Source organism: Panthera leo, chromosome B3, assembly GCF_018350215.1.
Source record: "Panthera leo isolate Ple1 chromosome B3, P.leo_Ple1_pat1.1, whole genome shotgun sequence".
Lineage (NCBI taxonomy): Eukaryota > Metazoa > Chordata > Mammalia > Carnivora > Felidae > Panthera > Panthera leo.
The window spans coordinates 19,641,552-19,649,962 of NC_056684.1; positions in this window are offsets into that span (position 1 = coordinate 19,641,552).

Consider the following 8,411-nt stretch of genomic DNA (forward strand, 5'->3'; position numbering starts at 1 on the left):
ACTCCTACAAATCTGGACAAGAATTGGGGCCCTGCATATTAATCCTTGTTAAAATAACTTTTAGTTTAATAGAGCCAATGTTTAGGTTGATACTTGGCCCTGGGTCTCACAGCAAAAATATATTTTTATATTCTGAGAACAATTGGCACAAGGCTGTTTAAGGTATTGGAAATATCTTTTCAGTGTTCACCACCTACTTCTTTTTTCTCTTTTTAAATGAGAGAGAGAAAATGTGAGTAGGGGAGGGGTCAGACGGAGAGAGAATCTTTTTTTTATGCTTATTTATTTTTGAGACAGAGAGAAACAGAGCATGAGTGAGGGAAGGGCAGAGAGAGAGAGGGAGACACAGAATCTGAAGCAGGCTCCCAGCTCAGAGCTGTCAGCATAGAGCCTGACGCAGGGCTCGAACCCACCAACCATGAGATCATGACCTGAGCCGAAGTTAGATGCTTAACCGACTGAGCCACCCAGGCACCCTGATGGAGAAAGAATCTTAAGCAGACTCCTTTCAACCAACTGAGTCACCCAGGTGCCCCCACAGCCTACTTCTAAAAACTAGAAATCTGTAGGAACACTGGAAGGGGATAAAACACATCAAAACAATATACTAACACAGTAATTATTCTGTCTCAGCAAAAGAGAGGCCCACAGAGTCTAGAAACATCTATGGTCACTGAGTGGTCTCGATCATTCTTGGGGTTGATTTTTATTTCATGGTTGTCCAGCATCAGGATGGCCTTCTCACTTTGGGCGAATCAGCCATTTTGGTGGGAGGCAAGACACTGCTTCTTTTTACAAAAACCTAAAAGGCCAGAAAGGTGCTCCCCCCAGCCCCTGGAAGGGGAGCCGGACTCAGCAGATGCCCAGCAGTGCCCTGAGCCACAGGGAGCAGCAGAGTACTTGGCACCAGCCACACGCCCTGGAGAGGGAGTTGGACAAACGGTGTGGTCGCCCAGCACCTCTGGGATCCTGCCCATATCCCCAAAGTGATTTTCAGCTACGCAGTCTCCTTTTAACAAATGCCTCTCCTGATGATTATCCAGAGTTGTTTTGCGACAGGAGCCCTTATCAGCAGTCACGGTTCCGCCCTATATTGCTGGTAGAAGAGGACCCCTCCTGTCCTGGCAGCTTTCTTGTTCAAAGCCACCAGGGGCCTCCTTGATATAATGTTCACCTTCTCATCTCTTTTCCTGTGCGAGACACAACGTCTGGCACTGCCTCCCACCCCCTCCCACCTGGGAATTCTGATGGACCCACTTCCAAAAGCTGCACACATCAATCGGAATTTGGCAGCATGCTGGGGCTCCTGGGTGGCTCAGTCGGTTACGCGTCCAACTCTTGGTTTCAGCTCAGGTCATGATCTCATGGTTTCATGAGTTCGAGCCCAGAGTCAGGCTCTGTGCTAGCAGCACGGAACCTGCTTGGGATTCTCTCGCTCTCCCTCTCTGTCTCTTCCCATACCCCACTCTTTCAGTCTCCATCTCTCTCAAATAAATAATAAACATTCACAACAACAACAAAAAGAATTCGGCAGCATGCTGTCTGTCACAGTGGATTGGAAAGGGGATTGCAAACCTGGAAGGGCCACAGTGAACTTCTGTTTTTAGCCACTGTATGAGAAGGGCTTTTCTGAAGGCTGAATCAGGGCCAGAGGTCCAGGCTGCACGTCTCCCAAAGCAACCATCCTCATGCTTAGTTGGGTAACTAAGCACACACATGGTTACTCAGGGTGTCTCTGTCCCCGGCCGAACCTCCTGCAACAGAAAACTGTAACAGAGAAGGAGGCAATGTAGAGAAGGCTAGATCGGCCCGAACACTTAAGGCCGCCACTGTTTGGGAGGAAGCCCCGTCACCAGGTGGAATCAAGGTTTAAAATCAAAACCAAGTTCAGGCGCTGAAAAACAGAAAAAGTGGAAATTCTTATGCTCCTGAGTTTGGGAGTGAGATTTATCCGACTGGGTTTGTGAGGTGTCATCCACTGGGACTCCCAGAATGGAAAACATCCTGTCATTTTTCTAGGTCAGCAGAGGTCCCCTCTTTTTTGATTCCCATCCTTCACTCTCATGCACCAGAAGCACGTTCAGCACCTACTGTGCACAAGCCCCGCTGGGAGTCCCCCAGGCGGAGGGTGCACGGAGTGTGGGAGGGGGTGTGGCCAGATGGCTTGTCCCGCGCAGCTGCTGTTTGGGCTCCTCTGGGCTGCCCAGCCTCACAGAGGAGAAGGGGAGCCCCAGACAGAGATCAGTATTTGTGAGAACTGAGTTTGAAAGGGCTGCGGTGGGAGGTGATGTGCTGGGACACAGGGGAGCCATTTCTATCTCTCACGAGCCACCCCGAGGCCTCTTGAGATGATCCTGTCCCCCCACCATCTGCCAGCTGCTCCCTCCCTGGAGAGGTGGACTGGGCAGAGGGTTTCTGTGTGCCCTGCACTGCAACCCTTTGGCTCATTTGCCTGCTTCTCACCTTTTATGCCCTCAATATCTTAGCATGATCCATGTATGTCCTCCTATTTGCATGTGTCCATGCATAACACAGTGTTTTTTTATGGGATGTCTTTATTAGATTTTTAAATTTTAGTTTAAATTTTTTTCTAATGTTTATTTATTTTTGGGAGAGACAGACAGACAGAGCATGAGTGGAGGAGGGGCAGAGAGAGGGGGAGACACAGAATCTGGGGGAGACACAGAATCTGAAGCAGGCTCCAGGCTCTGAGCTGCCAGCACAGATCCTGACATGGGGCTTGAACCCACGAACCATGAGATCATGACCTGAGCTGACATCCAATGCCTACCTGACTGAGTCACCCAAATTTCAGTTTTTAAAAAAATTAAAAAAAATGTTTTTATTTATTTCTTGAGAGAGAGAGAGAGAGAGAGAGAGAGAGAGTAAGCAGGGTAGGGACAGAGGGAGAGGGAGACACAGAATCCGAAGATGGGTCCAGGCTCTGAGCTGTCAGCCCAGAGCCCGACGCGGGACTAGAACTCACGGACCTCAAGATTATGACTCGAGCCGATGTCGGATGCTCAACTGACTGAGCCACCCAGGCGCCCCTTAAATTTTAGGTTTTTATTGTGGTAAAATATACCTAACATAAAATTTACCATCTTAACCAACAGATGGTCATGCTGTTGTGCGACCATCGCCACCATCCCCATCCAGAATTTTTTCATCTTCCCAAACTGAAGCTCTGTCCCCATTAAACACTGATTCCCTGTCCCTTTTTTCCCCTCTCCCCCAGCCCGCAGCAACAACCACTCTACTTTCTGTCTCTAGGAGCGGAGCTCCTCTAGTACCTCGCGTGAGTGGAATCACACAGCACTTGCCCTCCTGTGACTGGCTTATTTCACTCAGCGTAATGTCCCTGAGGTTTATCCATGTCGTGTACCTTGTGTCAGAATTTCCTTCCTTTTTAGGGCTGAATAATATCCCATTGTACAACTAGACCACAGTTTGGTCTTCTCCCCATCCGCTGACACACAACATTGTTCTGTATTTTTACTTTATGTAAGAAATGTTCCTCTACTGGCCTTGCTTGGTTTCTTTTGCTCAGTAGCTCGACCTTAAGATTAATTCCTGTTCTGTGTGCCCACCGAGGCCTTTGCTTCTAACAGGAGCCCAGGGCCTAGACTCCCAGGTGCACCTCCACAGTTGACTCACCCCTTTCCCTGTGACAGCTGCCAACGGATGCCAGCCCCTCCCCACCACAAGCAGTCCTGCCAAAAACATGTGTGTACGGATCCCATCTATCATTATCCTTCTTGCCATGTTTATATTTCTCACCCTTTGCTTCTTTTTATGACTTCTTGTTTCTGCTTCATATTATTAATACTGTCCCTGGGCTGAGAATATTTATTATACTTATTTAAATTTTTGGATCTGCCTGAAGATTCTGCTCCATGAGGCGATGGTGGTCAGTGCATAGTCTCCGCGTGAGAGATGCTGTACCTCTTGGGCTTCTTTGTGCCTTCAGCTTCCGGGCTCCTGTTCTTCGGGTGGGTTGGGGACAGCTAATGGGGAGGACCTGCCACCCAGGCCCTGATCTGGGTGTCTGTGTCCCTCCTGGAGCCGTTGACAGGAGGGAGAGATGAGCCCTATTTGCTGTTGCTCTACCAAAATTTTCTTTAACTCATAGATGTCAGTGGCCACCAGTTGTGGGGAGCAGAGTAGGAGGTGGGAGGAGGTGTCTGAAGAGGCTGATCTGATAGTGCCCGGCTTTCATTAACTCCTCACCTGGCTCCACTGGGGCCAGTCTTGACCAGACCCTCCCCAGTACGAAGTGGCTGGACTGGGCTGCTGGTCTTGATGGTCTTTATCTCAGAAGGGCAGACCCCCTCCAAGGCAAAGTGGGGCAGGAACAGAAACAGAACTTCTGGCTTCCCCCAACCCCCTCCTCTGCTGCCCTCTGCCCTGGTGGCTATGCCTGCCCCTCAGCACCCCCATCACCTCCCACCCCCAACACAGTTCCCATCAGCTTTGCATCTCCTCAGGACTTCTCAGGTTTGGGTTCGTACCTCTCCTGAGGAGTCTCCAAGGTTGATGCTGGTGGGGGGACGAGGGCAGCCCGTGCTTGGTCTCTATCTTGTCTGGACCCAGAAGCCCATTGTCCATCCTTGGACCTCTGCCAAGTCCAGCTGGATTCCACATCTGTGGCAAAGACACATAAAGGTGGTTGGATGAATATGATGAAGAGGCAGACGGAGCCCCCTTTGAGCCCACATTCTGCACTTATTTGAGGACCTCCTATTAACCTCCTCTTTCCCTGACCCCTGGCTCTGACCTCTCCTGAGAAAACATTGCCCCCAGCAGTCCTGACTCACCTGGCCAGCCAGAGGATGACTGGATCTGAGTACAGTCATCTAACGTGAATCCACTTAAAGGCAGACCACATTCCACAGTCAATAATGAAAAAAAGGGGCTTGGCTGGAACCTTCTTTAAAAATGAAACAATTGTGGGGGTGCCTGGGTGGCTCACTTGGTTGAGCGTCCGACTTCAGCTCAGGTCATGATCTCACGGCTTGTGAATTTGAGCCCCACATCAGGCCCTGTGCGGACAGCTCAGAGCCTGGAACCTGCTTCTGATTCTGTGTCTCCTTCTCTCTCTGCCCCTCCCCGACTTGTGCTCCGTCTCTCTCTGTCTCTCAAAAATAAATACATGTAAAAAATTTTTTTTCAAAATGAAACAATTGTGAACATTTCTAAAGATTCCTAAGTGAAAAGTCTATCTTGTCCTAGATTTAAAAAAAATTACTCGATATGCAAGTATGAGCTACTTCTTAGAATGAATGATGAAGGAATCTATTAATTTTTTGGCATAATTTTGTAAGCCTGCACAGTGTTAATAGCAAATACTTCTATGGCTTTTACTATATGCCAAGCACTGCTCTATATGTTCTGAGGATATATGTAGATGATAGATGGATTGGCCTACTGTATGTATATATATGTATGTATATTATCTATATATACTCATTTATGCAAAGAATAATCCTATGAGACAAATACCTTTACTATCTCCACTTTACAGATGAGAACACTGAGGCACAGAGAGATTAAGTGACTTGCCGGCACGCACAGCCCCTGGTAGGAGGACGCAGTCCCAGCGTGTCTCCGCCTGGACTCAGTTGCACCCTTCACTTCCTGCTTGACTTCTCCAACATGACTGTGAAGAAGGTCAGCCTTGCAAAACCACAAGCGCCTCTTCGAACACAGCGTCTTTGAAACTGTTCTCTCTGGAAGTGCTGGCTGGCCTGCCTCACGGACTTCAGTTTGAACGATTTTGTGTGTGTGACTTGAGAGCCCCACACACTTCGCTTCCGCTCTTCAGCGGGTCCTCCCTGAGCTGTGCTGTATTCTTCCATGTCTGATACCCTGTAATGGTCCAGAGCCCGAGCCCGGGAGGACCTGGTGCTGCTGGCTGGGGAGGGCGAAGGTGGGAGGGCTGCTGTTCACTCCCTTGTGGAGGGAGCTGGCTTTGTGTCTGTTCCCATCTGGGCCCTGGGGATGCAGGGGTGGACAGAACAGACACGACGCCCTGTTTTCATGGAGCAGACATTCTATTACACTCTAACGGGGGGAGGCAGGCATAAACAAGACACTTAAGCAAGAGACACACAGAGAGAGATACGTGATAAGGGAGAAATGAAGCAGAAAAAGAGGATAGGACGTGCTCCCCACCCCACCCCAGCCCCTGCCCCCTGGGAAGCTACAATATAAACAGTTTGGTGGGCAGGTGGGTGGTGGGTGGGGACTCCCTAAGATTGTGAGATCTGAGTGAGCACTGAAGGAAGTGTGTCAAGGGGCCCTGAGAGGGACAGCAAGGCTGTGAGGTGGAGAACAGCCAGGAGGCCATCGAGGCTGGGGGGAGGGTGGACAAGGGAGGCAGAGCAGGGGAGGTGATGTCACCAAGGGAGCAAGGCCAGGTCACGTCAGCTCACATGATTGTAGGGACTTTGGCTCTGTCTCTGCATGAGCCAGGGAGCTGCAGGGGACTTGGAACAGCAGTGGGACAGGTTGACCTCTGTGTGAAAGGGCCACTCTTTCTGTGTGTTGAGGCAGGACTGCCAGGCACATGGGGACTGGGAAGGAGGGAGCGAAGCTGGAGGCAGTGATGGAAGGGACCTGCATGGGGGCAATGATGGTGGGGACAGTGTTCTCATGGGGTGAGTGCACCTCAGAGTAATAGGGTCTGAAAGAAGGGGAGTCGAGAGGACTCCCACATGTCGTTTGCGTAATGCTAACCACCCAGATGGGTAAGACTGAGGGGCAGGGGCACTGCAGAGCGCCAGTTGCAGACACACTGAGCTCAGGCTGGTTAGACTTGATGCTGGAGATTGAAACGGCTGGTGGGAGACAGGCACTCAGGGTCATGACATTTGAGGCCATCTCACTGTGGAGATGAGGGGCCAGCAGGGGAGGCGGAGAAGGAAAGTCAGGTCAAGGCCACGAGGAAAGAGCTTGAGGGGGAGAAGGACCCACTGGGTCCGAGGATGCATGGAGGGCAGGAGGAGGATGGCACCAGCCTGTGGGTTAGCAGCATGGGTGGCAGCATCCACCTGACCCAGAGCCGCTGGTGGCCGCAGGGGGGTGAGAGCCCAACTGCCTTCTAGAGAGAATGGAGAAGAGGAACAGACAACCGCAGGTATAGACAACTCCTTGAGGAATTTTCTGGAAAAGAAAAGGGAGAAAGAGAGTAGTAACTGAAGGGGAAGCGAGTCAAGGGAGGATTTTGTTTGTTTGTTTGTTTGGCATTGGTCTTTAAGACAAGAAAAAAGAAATAACCACGTGTTTCCAGCTGGTGAGCATGATGAAGGAGGGAGTTCAAAATACCTGGGACCAGAGAGGGAGCCCGCTGGAGGGATGCCCTCAAGCAACGAGGAAGTGGAATCTGGGGCTAGAAAGAGGCGTTGGAATCCCGGAGGGTGGACAGAAGAAAAGGCAGAGCCGATGGGCCCAGGACTCGGGAGCTTAGGCCCAGTGCCCATGTCTCTCAGTCCTCATTGGCTCTGTCCCTCCTTCTTGCCCACTGTGGAGGCTTCCTAGAGCCGTCTTAGTGGCAGAAAGGCACCGGTTGGCGACTGCCAAGCAAACCTCTCCTGTGATAAGCCAAGGGTGATGTGGCAGGTGGTGCCCACATTGGGGTCTCTCCTGCAGGAAGACAGGGATACGGTGACCGCCCAGCATGACAGAGGTGGCGGAAGTGGTGGTGGGGCCCATCACAGCGGTGCTGTGGTCCTGCACAATCCAGCGACCACCCCCGATGGATGTGACAATATCTTTAAGGGCAGGCAGGAGCCCAGGCCCCCCTCTAAAGCTCCAGTCCTTGGGTCCAAAAGGCATTCTCTCCTGCTGCTGTTCTCCCTGCTAATTGGGATCGATCTGGTCTGCGTTTTCTAAAAGGTGCTACCTGCTGATGCCCTTCTTGCAAATCTGCAGGGAGGGGGTCAGGATTGAAACATGGAGACTCGCTTTCTCACTGGCCACTTGTTGCCCCCTCAGACATTCTAATGGGTGAGGCTTTCTCGCCCCATTATGGAGTTATCCCATGGGTTTCCCATTCCTGCTGGCCCTATACCTCTGTCCTGAAGCGGCACCCCTCAGACAGTGTCCTCATTCCCACTCACCAGGGGAGCCCCTCGGTTGGGAGGGGGGCCTGTGAGGGGCTGCCTTCAGGGCCATTCAAATGAGGGAAGGGGTTTCCTTTCCATTATTCCTGTCTTCCCATCTAGTGTTTGCTTTCCATTTGCATGTTGTTTTCTCTAATTTTGGCTTCGGCTTTAGTGGATAGCTTCCGTTCTTATTTAAACTTTTAAAAAAGAAATTCAAACTTGAATACAAATGAGGAATGTGGCTAAAAATGGGAGATGTGAAGAGAGTAAGTTTTTTTTTTTAAGTCAGTGAAAATATTTTTGGAA